A 16,611-nucleotide genomic window follows, 5' to 3' on the forward strand; every position below is an offset into this window, starting at 1 on the left:
ACTGGCCCTGGTTAACTGGACTGAGTTTGCTACCTAACTCAATCTCCCCCATGTAATTGATACTGCTCCCAGGTCCCCACTGCTAGGGATTTGGAAAACAGTGGCACTTCCCTCATGGATCTTTGTTTTACACCACCCATAATGTGGCCTTGTGCTGTCATTGGATCTAGAACTAGAGCTTGAACTAGACTTGAATGTCTTCTAATAAGCCCTAAACTCAAGTTGTGAGCTGTCTCTTGAAGACCATCCTCACATTGGTTTCAGAGATTGACAACTAGAAGTCATCTATCTAAATACTTGGAAATTCCTGAATAGGTGCTGCCATTTTCTTTGTGCAGTGCTTAATTATTTATTTTTTGTATGTGTATGTAGTGCTTTTCAACAGAGATACATGTCAGAGCCACCCTGGGGCAATTTGTCTAGATACTCATACCCATTGTGACCAGCTCCCCCAAACAGAATATTGAGTCTATGAAGACCCATGATAGCACTTGTGCATACTTGGTCAGGAAAAACTTCCCAGATTCCCAGATAGCCCTAATAGTCCAGACCCTGACTGATTTTCTGCTAAAGGTGATTGAATTGGAACCAGCATGATTTGAACATTACCTGTAAGACATCATCATATTTGAACTTTCAATATGAAAAGTATATTCATTTATGATGGAAACTGCTAGGCTAGCTGCCCACCAAATGTGTTCATTTCCTCTTCCATGGGGAGAATAGATCCACTCTTAATCCACGAGGACTGATAGACTGCTATTTGAAGGATTTCATCATGGACCTGCCTTCCTTCCATGGCCACAATGAAGATTCTTATCCTTACCAAGATGGCAGAACACAGCACATAATAATTAGCTGTACTGTGTTCATTAGGGAAATTCCTGCCTTTACAATTGATATAAAATTTGACCCTTTAATTCCACATATATGTTTATGTCATGAATCTAGAAGACACAGTTCAAAATCCTGCTTGTCTGGAACCATCCATCCTCTACTCCTTGTCCTTATACTAAGTCCAATGGAATGTAATGTAGCTCCTTCTATATACAACTTTACATTCCATGTATCTCAACACTGCTAAATTTATGTATAATTATTTACAAATTCCCTCCATACAAAAAACTCTGCAGCTTCTCCTCCAATTTTGTTTTGCTGCACCTCAATTATTATCACAACTTCAATATCTGGAAGGTACCTAGAAAAGTTGTCAGTTACTTAAGATCTGTCAGACACCCTTTTCTATGTCAAGAAGTAGTTCAGTGCCTAATTCTTACAGACTCTAAGCATCAGAAAACCAAGCTACATGGAAGAAACCTTATATTCCTGTACAAATTCAGAACCTGTCCCAGACAAAATATGGTGGACTATTCTTTAGAACTATTTAAAATCAATAGAACTAATGGCATTCCATTTTCACTATCCTGTGGCTATGGACCTACCCTGGCTTTCACTGTTCCTTGTCACATTTGCCCCTCAGAAATTCTGCTCCACACCCCCCTCACCCTCACCCTCCAATTCTTGGTGTAGACCTCAGAATCTAAGATACAGAAGAATATGTGGGAGTAGACTTCACCACCACAGAGACCAAGAGTGCCTTCCAATATCTGATTCCAGGGATTGATATGGGCCTCAGCCCACCACTCATCCCAACAATTCCTTAGTCATGCCAGTGTGTGCAATCCAGCATATCCAGGGTGGTCTCAAGACCTACTGCCTGGGGAAAAGCCATGGGAGAAGGGCATGTGCCAACTTTCACCTAGCCTAATTTTGAAATGGAGCCAACTATCAACAAAAGCTGCAAAGGCTAGTTGATAGTGTTCAGGACTACCAATGGCACCCTCCTCTTTGATTCTGACTGCTTGTCCTCACTCTCTCCTCAAAGTCAGCCTCATATCTGATTTCAACCACCACTTGCACACCTTTCTAGATTGGTCATGCTTTCTACCTCTCCCATCAGGATTTTGGACTTCTGCTCTCCTCTATGTCTTCTGGTTTAGCTTACCCAACCCACTTGCCTTAGTCCATCCATCCAGGTTGCTATAATGAAAATATCATAGATTGGGTGGCTTAAAAACCAAACATTTATTTTTCACAGTTCTGGAGGCTGGGAAATCTAAGATCAAGGCCCTGGCAGATTTGGTGTCTAGTGAAGGCTGCTTCCTGGTTCATAAGCATCTTCATGTACTTTTTCCTCAAAATATATCTAAAATAGAAAAATCATTTAAGGGAATACATCTTTCTGCATTATAAGAGTGACAGTTTGGGGGAAGAATTTAATCTACATCTTGAGAAAAAAAATGGAGTCTCAAAACAGCCAATGTTTGATATATGAAGCTGACTACTTATAAGTTGGCCATTATATGGAATTGAAGTACAGCATTCAAATGGAGTTTATAATGTGGACATAAAATTAGGAAGCTGATTAATGTAATCAATAATAGTTACATGCTACAACAAATAACAATAGATGTGAAATCTAAGGTGAATGCAGTTTGAAACTGCAGCCACAGCAACAACTGAATTATTTTTCCCAAAAAGCTGGGGAAAATTGGCAGGTAAAAATTTCAAGATATTAGAATTTCTGTTGGAATGATGAAGAGAAGGGGTAATCAGCTTATAAAATGAAGGTGGACAAGTCAGGTGACACTGTGGAAAATCTGTAAAGCTAGAAAGTTTCATTGTGGAGCTCTCTCATGGGTAAGAAAAGTGATTAAAAGTGGAAAAGTGCAAACAATGCTAAGGCATCAAAAATGAAGAAACAAAACATTTAATGGCAGACATGGTAGCTCAGAGAGTGAATAGCACAGTCATATTTTGAAAAGTGCAAGCGTTCTAGGGCTTACAGATACACTGTTGTGCCATACAAAGCTTTTTGAACACTGTATGAGAGAACCTTTGGCAAACAGGATGAAGGAAGGAAGAAAAAAATATCAAAGACTAAGAGATATTAGAAATTGGAGACCACCACCATTGCTTATAGTATATTATCATAGATTTTCCCTGTAGGACTACCTGCAATGGTCGGCTGGGTCAACAAAGGACATGTCGCACTGTGTTGTGGGGTAGGGAGAACATGAAGGAAAATCCCAGAACATTCCAAAGGAAAAGGTAAATAGAATGTATGTTATGTTTGGATTAATAATAGGCTTTTGTTTGATCTAACAAACTATGATTGTTTTTCTTTCAGGCTATGCAAAAATATACAGTGCTAATAAGATATGTTGAAAGATCTTTAAATTATTCTCAGGCCATGTGGCTAGCATATGTGACTATTTCTAAAATCATTGATTAGAAAGGGTAGGAAATGAAAGCACTAAGGCAATGAAAAATGGTTCCCAATTCACGGCCTTATTCTATGCATTTAGTCTGTTGATCATTTCTGTATTAATAGGGTTCACCCAGAGAAGTAGAACAAGTAGGACACATATATTAAGAGATGGATTTTAAGGAATTGGTTGCACAGTAGTAGAGCTGGCTAGGCAAGTTCAAAATTCCTATGGCAAGCTCTCAGGAAGGGAGAACTCCCAGGTAGGGGATGAAGCTGCTGTCCTCAGGTAGAATTCCTTCTTCTGGGCCTTTAGTTTTGCTCCTAAGGCCTTTCAACTGATTGATTCAGGCCCACACAGATGATCTAGGATGATCTGCCTTAAAGTCAACTGATTATGGACTTTAATAACATCTATAAAATACTTTCATGGTAATAGCTACACTAATGTTTGATTGAATGTCTGGAATTTTAGCCTGGCCAAGGTGACACATCAAGAGAGTAGCAAACTCTCTTAAGAAAATTTGGCAAGAATGAACTGTTATATGAAAAGGGATAAAATTATAGAAGCTCAGTCAGGGCACATGCTAGTCACTTATTCTGACAACAAAAGAAAGAGAGAATGCATTTATAGTGTATGACTGTGATATCAGAAATGCTGGATAGTACAAAGTCATTAATTCACTCACTTCATCATTCACTTACCCATGTACTTCATCAACAGTTGTTTCTAGCTAATGTATGAGACGCTGAGGTTATAACAATATGGCACAGCTTCTTCCAATAAGTAGGTCTCAGGCTGGGGAGTGAATCACAGAAGTAGAAAGACATTTACAGGATGTGTGTGTTAGATATAGAAGTGTGTATATGCTATGGGAACAGCAAGGCAGAGCAATGAGGATGGTAGATATTGCATTGAAAGTATAAAATGGTGATATGCTATTGAGAATTCTAAACATACATGAAAAGGAGATGAATAAAGCAAATGGTAATAAAATAAAAGAAGTAAAAAAAAAATGACAAGCATGGGAGGGTAACATTTCTTATGCTAATTTTTCTCTTACGTATTCATGATGTGTGTCTCCCCGAAAGAGTATGTGTGATCCTACCAGCAGTAATGAAGATCCTTTTATGGCCTGTGGAAAAGTAGCACAATCTCAGAGGGCAACTGTGCGTCTGCTAGACTAGAGGGAAAAGAACATACTGTATAGAATTTTTTCACACCTCAGGATTACCGAATTTCAACTTTAAGAAACCTGAAGATAAGAATGATTGTTGAGTGTATGGGTAACCGAAATACCAGGCGCCTGAGTCAGCTCAAAAGACTCCACTGGAAAGAAATAATTTTTATAGTGAATAGATCTATCCTCAAAGGCACTAATTTACATTTCCTCCTTTTCCCCTCTGCCCTTCCAAAATAGATCCTCTCTGTATTAATTTGGACTCTTGGTTGCAAGTAACAAAAATCAAACAGACTGAACAAAAAAATGATTATCGGTGAGAATGCAGGAATAAATCATAGAACCAAGGGTGGGCAGGTAGCCAGCTCCCAGGAAGAGGCTGGACCTGGAATTTTTACCCTGTCTCTCCTCCTCTTTTTTCTGCTCATTAACTGCATTTTCCCTGGGGATCCAGTGGTCTTTGATCTCCAGTCCACAAGATGGGTTATTTGCTACATCGAGGAATACTTGCTCCAGAGTGAACCATTATAGCTGTAACTACACGCAGACATTTTCCTGGTTCCACTTCTGACTGGCTTAGTTTGGATTAGGTATCTGCCCTATCTAACAGATATGGCCCAAGGCTGCGCCTAGAGAGAACATGAAGTCTGTAATAAGAGAGATGGGTGATTCAGTAGTTAAACCTCTCCAGGGAAGTCCAGGGAAAGAGAAAGGAGAGGTGGAGGACACGATATACTTTTAGTATCATGTGTGAACTTGATTCTTATCCTTATTCTTTTTCATCCCTACCTGTGGGTGGGCCTTATTTTCATAGCCCTAGAAAATTAATGTACCTGATATCCATAGTGAAATCTTCAGGAAACAACAGCCAGTGTGCTTCACTTGTTTATCCATTTTAGTAGAACCATAGTAACACATTGAATTAAGCAGCTACCCTTCCTTTTTCTAAGATTTTATTTTACTTTTTATTTATTCATGAGAGGCACAGAGAGAGAGAGAGAGAAAGAGGGAGAGAAAGAAAGAGAGAGAGAGGAGAGAGGCAGAGGGAGAAGCAGACTCCATGCAGGGAGCCCGACATGGACTCGATCCCAGGTATCCAGGATCAGGCCCTGGGCTGCAGGCGGCACTAAACTGCTGGGCCAACGGGGTTGTCCCCCTTCCTTTTTCTTCACTTCAATCCACCTATGCCAGGAATTAAGAAATAAAAACCCAGTCAGTCATTCTGTCTTCACTTAACTCCTATGTGCGTAGCTTTGTGGAGCTCAATATCAGGGATACAAAGGAAGAACAAGACATGGATCTTGTTAAAAAAAAAAAAAAAGAAAGAAAAAAGGCTTATCTATTGGAGGAATAAAAGGGAAGGTTGAGAATAAATCTGCATTACATCAGATACATATTCTAATATAACACGTTACTATGATATATAAATATCACAAAGTACTAGAGGGATAACATACTTGGGACACTGTCCTCCCCAGGCCTCATGTTATCTGCCAGGGCAGACTTAGGCTCAGAGTGGGGGAAAAGCAACCCCTGCCCCTTGCTTCCTGCCTCCTTCCTGAGGGAGAGAAGAGAAAGGTTGGTGCAATTGGGGTTAGAAGCCCTGAGAAATGCCTGGCTGGGGAGAAAGTGAACATGAATACTGAAATATTTCTGAACCTGACTAGTGGTTTTTGAAATCAAATTTATTAGACTTTTCTCTCCATTATGCCATACTGTCTCTCCATAGATGTATAAATGATGGTAATTGCTCTATTTTTCTGAGCTTTAGCCCTAGTAATAGTCTTATAATGATAATATATTTTACATGGTAATACCCTAATAAGAATACTACATATAAGATTAGGTGAATTGTATTTGACAAATTTAATTTTAAAAAGCCAACAGGAAAAACCACATCCCAATGAGATTAAATGCTGACTTAAGTCCTCAAAGCAGGAAATTGCTAGGTTAATTTTGCCTTTATCACTACTCCACTCCGTATTCCCAGAGGGCTTTGCAGCTGCTCTCAGAGCCTGCACCCCAGAGCCTCTGAAAGCACCTGTTGGCTCCTGGGTGAATGGCAGTGAACTTCAAAGTGAGTTTCTCCACTCTTATTACCGATCTCTCAATGAACCCTATAAAGATTAGTTGAAATTTATCTTATTTAAAAAAAAAACATTTTGTTTATTTAAGTAAGAGCAAGAGATAGAGAGAGAGACCATGAGCGGGGTGAGGGGTAAAAGGAGAGGAGGAAGCAGGCTCCATGCTGAGCAGGGAGTCCTATGCAGGGCTCCATCCCAGGATCCTGGGATCATGACCTGGGCTGAATGCAGATATGTAACTGAGTGAGCCACCCAGGCGCCCCTGGTCAGTTAAAATTTAAGTGAATGAATTTAGAGGTTTGTGGGGGAAAGAGTATCAAAAGGTTTAAAAATAATGTAATATCTTCTGGCCCTGGATTATTTTCTCTTTTAATATATAGTTCAACAGAGCAAAATCTGTTTGTTTTTGACGGGAAGGGGCTATATGATTTTTCTGTGTATCAGCAGTTTCAGAAGCTGGGTTTTATTTAAAAAAAAAAAAACTCAAAAAGTACTGTAAAATTCTTATAGCTAAATTCGAATTTTGAAAGCAGATGTATCATGTACTTTTAGGAAGATGGAATGGAATCTCCCTCAGATATTGTACCACAAAGGGAGATTGCTTCCTAAGGTGTAAAGGAAGCAACTTTTGTTGTAAGGACTCACTGGAAAAACAGCCCCAATTCTATTATAACAAATATAAATAGAAATTATAATATTTCCCCTCTCATCTGTAATTGTACTCAGTGTAGTACATAGGATATTTCAGTTTGAGTTTATAATTTTTTTTTAAGATTTTATTTATTTAAGAGAGAGTGAGAGAACTGGGGGCAAGAAGAGAAGAGGAAAAGGGAGAGAGTCTTAAGCTGACTTGCAGGGCTTGATCTCATGACCCTGAGATCACGACTTGAACTGAAACCAAGAGTAGGGTGCTTAACTGATTGTGCCACCCCAGCGCCCCTATAATAGTTAATTTTATGTGTCAACTTGGTTGGGCTCAAGTGCCCAGATACGTGGTCAAACATTATTCTGGATGTCTCTGTGAAGGCAGTTTTGGATGAGATTAACACTTAAATTGGTGGACTTTGAGTGAAGCAGATTGCTCTCCATAATGTGGGTGAGCCTCATCTAATCATTTGAAGGCCTGGACAGGAAAAAAGACTGGCTGGCCCTGGCAACAGAAAATTCTGACAGCAGATGGTCTTTGGACTTGAATTGCAGTGTGGCTCTTCCTCAGGTCTCTAGCCTACAGGCACCCCCTTTCAGATTTTGGACTTATCAGCAATCATTATTGCATGAACCAAATCCTTAAAAATTTTCTCTCTCTCTCTCTCTCTTTCTCTCTCTCTCTCTCTCACACACACACACACACGCGCACAGACACACACACACACACCCCTCCTATTGGTCTATTTCTCTGCAGAACCCACTAATACGGAGGTTGAGCTTCATTATTTAAAAAAAAAAAAAAAAGAAAAAAGGTAGCTCCTTTTAAGAGTAGTTCCCTTTAAGAATTTATGTAAATGGTATAGACTCTGTTACTTCCTTGAAAACACTCCCTCTTGAACGTACAAGTTTATAAATCATTTAAAAGGTGCTTTATTTAAATAAGCACTTAATGAATTGGAACAAAAGCTGTAGTAAGAAGTAAATTATGTTGGACACATTTTACCAAGTATTAGATTGTGAACTCATGGAAGACAAGGTCATTTGCATTGTATGAGTTCAATCTCTCATCTATTGTATTGAACCTTACAAAATTACCAATATTTGAGTGTGTTGGACCTATTTAAAAAAAGTAATTGGGTATGATTTAATCCAATACAAGTATATCATATATTTTTATATGATAATGGGCAGAAAAGAGTACTTCCAGATTCTTTCCCCATATAGTCTCCTTCATTTAGAATCAATTTTTTGTTTGTTTGTTTGTTTGTTTTAGGACCAATGAGATAAGTATAAGATGAAGGTAATCAAATACTTTATATGAAGAATATGCAAACTTGGGCAAGATGATGGATTCTTTTAAGTATTTTTCATCAAATTCTGAGATTTCAGCTTTCTGGAGTATACTGCAACACCCCTGGAATCATAGGTACAATCTATTCCCCCCCCTAATGTATAGCTTCTTGCCTAAGTCACCATTCTAATCAAGTGAACTGGCTATGTGCCAGGTATTCATGCTGATGCTATTGAAGTGCTAGTTGATGTTCAGTGTACCTCCTAAATGATATTGATAAATCTGCACAAGAAGAATTTATGACATCTTTCGTGATCCCTAGTAGGGCAAGACCCATAACTGTATCATACTGTACCAGTTTAGAAAGCTCATTTTCCTTTCTTTTTTTTTAAGATTTTATTTATTTATTCATGAGACACACAGAGAGAGAGAGAGAGAGAGAGAGAGAGGCAGAGAGAGAAGCAGGCTCCTTGCTGGGAACCTGATGTGGTGCTTAATCCTAGGACCCCAGGATGATGACCTGAGGCAAAGCCAGATGCTCAACCACTGAGCCATCCAGGTGCCCCACTCATTCTCCTTTCATCTTCACATAAACATCATAGAATGCATTGTCTTCCCCATATTTATAATGGATATGATGCAGCCTAGAGAGCCAAACTCACTTGCTGAGGTTACATAACTTAATGGAAGGAGCTGGAACTATAAATTACTCCAGGCACTGTTGCTTTACCGTCTAGAGACTGATTTCCAATTCCAGCTTTCCTGCAACTTGTTCTCCTTCCAATTTAGTTCTGCCCATTTCGTGGATTAGCTCATCACTGGACCACATACTGCTTATGCAGCAGGATTCTGTTTACATTTTCAAGGCTGTTTCCAAGGAAAATCTTAGCACTTCCCTGTTCACTATTCTGGTGAATAGTCTTGGCTGTGTCTGGGCTTGTTCTTGTTCCAAAATGCAGTGCTGTCTTAGTAAACTGTCCGTAAAGTGTGTGCACTTTGAAAGCATAGCCACCTGCACACAGTAGAGCTGAAAATGTGGCATCAGAGCAGCTGGCTGGTCAAAACACAACCTCCCTTGCCTAGTGCATTTGAGGAAAAGACAACATCAGGATACCTATGTAGCTGCTGTATAGTAAGTTGAGTTTAGAAACTGTGGGAAATGTGGGAAGAAAAATTTGTGAGGGATTTCTAAAGGCCCTGCCTCAAGTGCTGGAGAACAGCAGAGAGTAAGTGGGAAATATGTGGCGGTATACCAACCTGGCTGTTAACTACAGTGAACAGAAGAATCCTTTACCAGCGAAGGTGCAGAGGGATGATTAGTTTCAGAGAACATGCCCCGGAGGGCAAGAGCTATACCTAACTCTGATTTGTGTCTACCTAAGGACTGTGCATTGGACTCAGACACTTGGATTAGAAGAGAAAAATTGTCAAAATCAGCAGAATGTTCTTTGTGGTCACAGAATAACACTGACTCCAGTTAAGGCAAAATTACCCATTTCTTTTCAATATGTTTTAGCACCCATGCCGGCATCTTTTATTCTTTGAAGGGAAAAAATTGCAATTCTCTTTTGCTATTTGGATTATCTGAATAGAAGACTGACTCCACCACTGCATAAACTCAGAGTTTGTGAATATATCTTCAAATATAGTTCACAATCTCCCTCATCATAGATTTTCTTTCTTGTGAATTTATTTTTAAATCTTTTGCCTAGATATTTATAGTTGCTTAATACTTTCTAGCTTAGTGCCAAAGGGGCAATTTCTGGCCTGAAAAAGACATTAGCAGACAAGAATACAAGATCAATCTCTTATCTTACTAATTACCACCCATTCCTGCTGACAAAATCTTGAGGTCTTAAAGAGAAAACAAGCAATTTACCTGAAAAGCTGAGGTAAGATATGTGTGCACTCTGTCAGAGGAATTTTACTTGGCTGGGTTCACTCTGTCAGAGGAATTTTCAGTGCTGACTTTCTGGTTGGCATAACTTAAAACAGCAACGGAGGTAATGAAGCCACCTCTGGCCTTGAGTTTCGCAGCTAGTAAATTGAGCCTCAGAATCCCCATATGTAAAATTGTGATAATCAGAGCTACTTTATAGTATTTGAAGATCAAATGAGATCATGAATGAGAAATCCTTTGTAAGCTGTAAAGTACTGTAAGAGTTTAGCAATGATGATGATGATGATGATGATGATGATGATGATGATGGATAAGATTTGGGAATATTAGTCTCTACACTGTTAGTTTTAAGGTGCTCTTTTATTTTTTTGTCCTCTTGAGATGAATCAACTTGTTTATAGATATTACAATAAGAACACCCCCCCACACACACACAATTCTCTGTATATTTTCTTTCTGAGAATTGCCAAGATTGGTTTTAAAAATGACTACATAGAATTTTAAGAGAAGTTGGCATACTATGGCCCAGCTACCTGTTTTTGTAAATAAAGCTTTATTGGAACACAGTTTGCTCATTTGTTTTCAAATTGGCTATGGCTTCTCTTAAGCTATAGCATCAGAGTTGGTTTCTTGTGATAGACTGTAAGGCCGGAGAAGCCTAAAATATTCCCTGTCTGGCCATTTACAGAAAATATTTGGTGCTACTTGAATTAAATCAAAGGATTTGGCAAAATAAAATAAATTTTAACATCTTATTGTGAGCATATTCTTTAATATTCCTAGTGGCTCATTGAAATGGACATTTTGATACACTAGTGGTGACAAAGTAAATTGGGGTAGCCTTTCTAAAGGTCAGTTTGACAATATGTATCAAGAGTTCAAAGAATTCTCATCTAATTTTAGTCACTGAATGCAAATGCAATGAATATTAACAGTACTGACTTTTGAGATATGGTACTTCAGATGATTTTAAAAGCAAAGAAAGGATGCCTGGGTGGCTCAGCGGTTTAGCTCCTGCCTTCGGCCCAGAGTGTGATCCTGGAGTCCTGGGATCGAGTTTCCGCGTTGGGCTCCCCGCATGGAGCCTGATTCTCCCTCTGTCTATGTCTCTGCCTCTCTCTCTCTCTGTGTCTCTCATGAATAAATAAATAAAATCTTGAAAAAAAAGGAAAAGAATTTGTTGGAGATCAACATCTTAAAAAAATAGCAAAGAAAACTTTTTCTAATTTTTAGAATCCCCTGCTGTCATTTGAGAATCTTCATAAGAACCAAATAAAAATATTAACATACCAATTTATGCAATATTTGGGGGGAAAATCAGCCCCTACCCAGTGCCATTAAGTAAGTCACTGAGTCCTGCCCTGCCCAGCAGAGCAAGCCCTGCAGAGCCCACTCTGGCTGGCTGAGCGCCCCAGGGCAGGGCCTAGGGCCAAGGCAGCTGGAGCAGCTGTGGGCAGCTCCGGTGAGGCTCTCCCCACTTTGCTGCAGAAACTGAAGATAACATTTGCCTGTTGTCACACAGTTACTATGCTTGTGCTGGACCTGAGTCCCAAGATCTGTGCTTTTTCCCCTATTTTGCTATGCTGTTTAAGATGGCTGTGACCTTGAACTCAAGTGTAAATAAAGGTTGGTATTCCCTCCTTAAAAAAAAAAAATGTTATCACTTATAGAGCTATGGAGTGAAGTTGTTTGATATGTGGACAGGCAGCTTGCATTTTATTTTGCAAGTTTAGAAGCTTTTTAGATTTCCTTTAAATTGAACAGGTCCTGGATTCCAAGTCCCTCTATGTACCTATCAAATGTTTCTTCTCTTGTTATTAATAGACACATACACCCGCACAAACACACATATTCAGGACAATGCAGTATTAGTAACAAAATTATTGTTATTTCAACTTCTCTTTTTCTAGAGCAATTAATTTCATGTGGAAAGTTCTTGTGTTCAACTAACAGTCTCTTTTCCTTGACAGAAAAGAATGACGGAAAAAAAAAAAAAGGAAAAGAAAAGAATGACAGTGGTTGAATGCATTTTTGTAAAGATTCAGTAAAAAAAATGTTTCTGGTAGAACAGCTAAAATTGCAATGGCAAATTTTGCCCCCAAAAAAGAAAATAAATAAAGAAATGAAATAAAAGTTTTGTGCCCTTGCTATGGTTTAAAAATGATTTTGTACTGGAATCTATTTGCATTTATCATTCTTTTATAGTCAGGAGTAGTTCCCTTCATTTGTGTCTTACATTCTTCTTCCAGGGATGACTGCATCAGAGAAAGTGGTAACTCATGGCAACCAGGCAGTGTGTAAGAGGGCCAAACTAATTTGGAGGTGTACTTAATATTTTCTTGGTGAGAAAACCTTGTGGAAGTGATTTTCCTTTTCCCTATTTTCATAATTCACAAGTAATGCACTGTGGAATATCATAATGAATGTGTTGTGAGATATACTACTAGTAGATGGAACCAAGTTAACAACTTTTGAAGTTCAGTTTCAAGGTCTTATAGCTGTAATAGAAGGTCTGGGGTCTTCTAAGTATGTAATGCAAAAGCTGGATGAGTCCTTATTAAAAGTGTGTGTTTTCTCACACTTAGAGGTGGAGTATTAGTGATTACAAACTGACTTTTGCTTTAGGAGTCAACAACCAAGCTCATGAAAAAAATAGACTGTGTATTCTGTATATCTATTGATTGAGATAAACATGCATGCACAAATATGATTTATAGGTAAACATGCCTCTGAGTATTGATGGAGTGCTGCTTTTTCAGATGGACTAGATGCCCTGATGAAAAATTCTAAAAGAGACCTGTTTTTTTTTTCCCATTAAATACACAAGCATGCCACAAGGTGTTGTTTTAGTATGGAAATGGAATGAGTATTGTTTCTACTTTTACTGTTAATATTTTCTCCTGAAAAATAGAAAAGCTTGACAAACTAGTAAATCTAAGAATATAGGTAAAAGCATGAAAAAGTTAGGACATAGGGGGAAGGGCTTATTGTACTTCTTTCCCGAGAACAAGACTTGATAACAACACTTTTCAAAGAAAAAAGAAACCATTAAATCCTTAAGAATTAGAACTAATGGTGATTCTCTGCATTTGCAGAATAAATGGCTTTCATTCCAAAGACTATTAGCATATGGTAGCTTTGTTAATTGCACTTTTCCCTGTGAATTAAGTAGAAGACCAGATTTTACCACAGAGGGAAAATATTTTATCTTGAAGGGTGTATATGTGATGTGTATATGTATGTGTGTGTAATGATGATACACATACACGTATGTGTATATATGCACGTATATATCATACATATATATGTTCACATACAAGCTGCAGCAGTATTTGCAATAGCAGAAAACCTGACAAACAAGCAATTCCAATGTATATCTCTGTTTCTGTAATACTTTTCTCATTTCAAAGCGTCAAGGTTTATCCAAGGGATAGGAGTTTTGTTTTGTTCTATATGCTTCTCAGCATTTGAAAATATGCACATTATTAAAGACAATATTTGTTAGCTACAATGGCAGTTGACAGCCTTTTTAGCTATCCAGAATAGTAAGGGAATTTTAAAATTTTAAATTTTTGTCACTTTTTGCTCTACAGTTAATAATGAAGTCAAGTGGCACCTCGTGCCATCTCCAGCCCATTAGTCATTTCTATTATCCATGCTACCTCCTGCAGAGAGAAGACTGGGAGAGGATGCTCTCTGTGGCTATATGTGACACATATACTTAACCACTACAGTTGCAGTTATAATTTTACATCCTGACAGTGCACGAAGTGGACTAGATCTAACAGCCAGTAATTTGATAATTGAAAACATTGGGGGCTTATATATAGTTCAGGGTTTAACTTTCTAGTGGCTTCAAATTCTGTGACCAAGAGACCCCAGATTTCTGAACAGTCATCCCTCTCACACAGAAGAAATCAGAGAAAAAGTGAAGAGATCAAGGAACATCCAGTGGGAACCATATATCTGTATTATCACCTGTACTATCTGATTTCTAAATTTGATGTAGATAGTATGTCTTCAGTAAGTATATAGAGTACGGTTTCCATCAGTATATAAATATTTCTTTGGAATAACATTGTAAGACAAATCGGGGGAAATATTGGTAATGCTTCTAACTTAGAGGGTTGTGATTTAATCTTTCTTTGGAGTTACTCCTCTTTTGGTTCATCCCTGGAATCAGTATTGTCAGAGAGAGTAACCCCAAATCCACTCACATTAGATAAAGGGAGAGAATTATTGTTGGAGGAAAAAAATAGGAGATTAGATGCATTGGAGGGGGTAACAGATACAGTATGAATTTACTAATGTCTCCCCCACCCCCCCAACCCCCGCCCCAAGGCAGCACATTTCAGTGCCAAGAGAGATCTTCTCAGCCATGATTTCTTCTGCTGGGAGAAAGTGAGAGGGTGTCAGTGGGTGCCTGGCTTTTCCAGCTGTGCAGGATGCTGCCCAAGAGGCTCATTTCTCTCTCACCTCATCCACAATACTAGGTCACATGCTGAACAAGTAGGGGTGTGGGAAGTGGCTAGAAGAGTGGCAGACAGGATTCTCAGAGGATATTAAAGGGTTATGGATCCTACTAATTGTATCGTGGACTCCATCAAGAAGCCCTCCCACAAACTGCTGGGCATATCTCACCCACAGATCTCTCTAGTTGGCCCAGAGGCACCCTCTAGCACTCTCTCTGCCCAATTCACACACCCCCTCACCCTGTGACTGGCTTTCTGCACACAGTCCTGATGGTGGTGAGGGTGAGCTTTGGCAGATGGCTAGTGAGCAGGCATAGACATAGATGGCCAACGGGTACATGAAAATATCGCTAATCATCAGGGAAATGCAAATCAAAATCACAATGAGATATCTATCACCTCACACCTGTTGGAATGATTATTATCAAAAGATAAAAGATAAGTGTTGGCAGGGATGTAGAGAAAAGGAAACCTTTGTGCATTGTTGATGGGAATGTAAATCAGTACAGCCACTATGGAAAATAGTATGGAGGTTTCTAAAAAAATTAAAAATAGAACTATCATGTGATCCAGCAGTCATACTTCTGGGTATTTATCTAAAGGAAACAAAATCAGGAAGTTGAAGACATATCTGTACCCCCATGTTCATTGCAGCACATTGTTTACCATATCCAAGATATGGAAACAACCTAAGTATTCATAGATAGATAGATAAATGGATAAAGAAAATGTAGCATATATAACAAATGGAATATTATTTAGCCATGGGAAGAAAGGAAATCTGTTATTATAATAACATGGGTAGACCTTGAGGGCATTATACATATTTACAGACAGAGGAAAGATAAATACTGTATAGTATCACTTATTTGTGGAATCTAAAACAGCCAAATACATAGAAAGCAGAGAATAGAATGGTGGTTGCCAGGGCTGGAAGGTGGGTGAAATGGGGAGATATTGGTCAAAGAGTATAAACTTTCAGTTGTAAGCTAATAAGTTCTGGAGATCTAATGTACAGCATGGTAATTATAATTAATAATACTGTGTCATATATTTGGAAGTTGTTAATAGGGTAGATCTTAGATGTGCTCATCACTAAAAAGCAATGGTAATCATTTGAAGTGATGGTTTTGTTAGCTAATCCTCTTGTGGTAACCATTTCACAACAGATAAATGTATCAAGTCAACACATTGGACATCTTAAACAAAATTATATGTTAATTATATCTCAATAAACCTGGAAAAAAAGAAAAGTTAATCATGAATATAGAGATTATATCTTACTATGCAGACTCACTACTTTGGGGAAGGGAAGAAACTCCCAACCATAGTATAGTTCATCCCGGTGGGAGATTTGGCATTTTTTTTTTTTTTAAGATTTTATTTACTTATTCATGAGACACAGACAGAGAGAGAGAGGCAGAGACACAGGCAGAGGGAGAAGCAGGCTCCATGCAGGTAGCCCAACGTGGGACTCAATCACGGTCTCTGGGATCACACCCTGGGCCGAAGGCGGCACTAAACCGCTGAGCCACCTGGGCTGCCCAGATTTGGGGGATCAACATTGCTTTGAAGCATAGCATTGGTTAGAGATTGAAGGACATATGTGAAGTCTAGTTCTTATCAGAGAAATGATTAAAATTTTATAGACGCTGAGTCCTTTTCTGAATGGAACTTTGTAATCAGCCCTTTGCATAACAGTTCAACTAATAAGCTGCCTAGAGCTCTAGGTGAATTGATTTTTCTTTTCCAAAATTGCTTCAAAGC

The 16,611-nt window shown here is 38.6% G+C and overlaps 1 protein-coding gene across 7 annotated transcripts in view; it reads left to right on the plus strand.

Moving 5' to 3' along the window:
• RASGEF1B (RasGEF domain family member 1B) overlaps positions 1 to 16,611 on the plus strand; it is a 550,412-nt gene that overhangs the window by 217,321 nt on the left and 316,480 nt on the right. The window lies entirely within an intron of this gene.

Source organism: Canis lupus, chromosome 32 (genome assembly GCF_011100685.1).
Source record: "Canis lupus familiaris isolate Mischka breed German Shepherd chromosome 32, alternate assembly UU_Cfam_GSD_1.0, whole genome shotgun sequence".
NCBI lineage: Eukaryota > Metazoa > Chordata > Mammalia > Carnivora > Canidae > Canis > Canis lupus.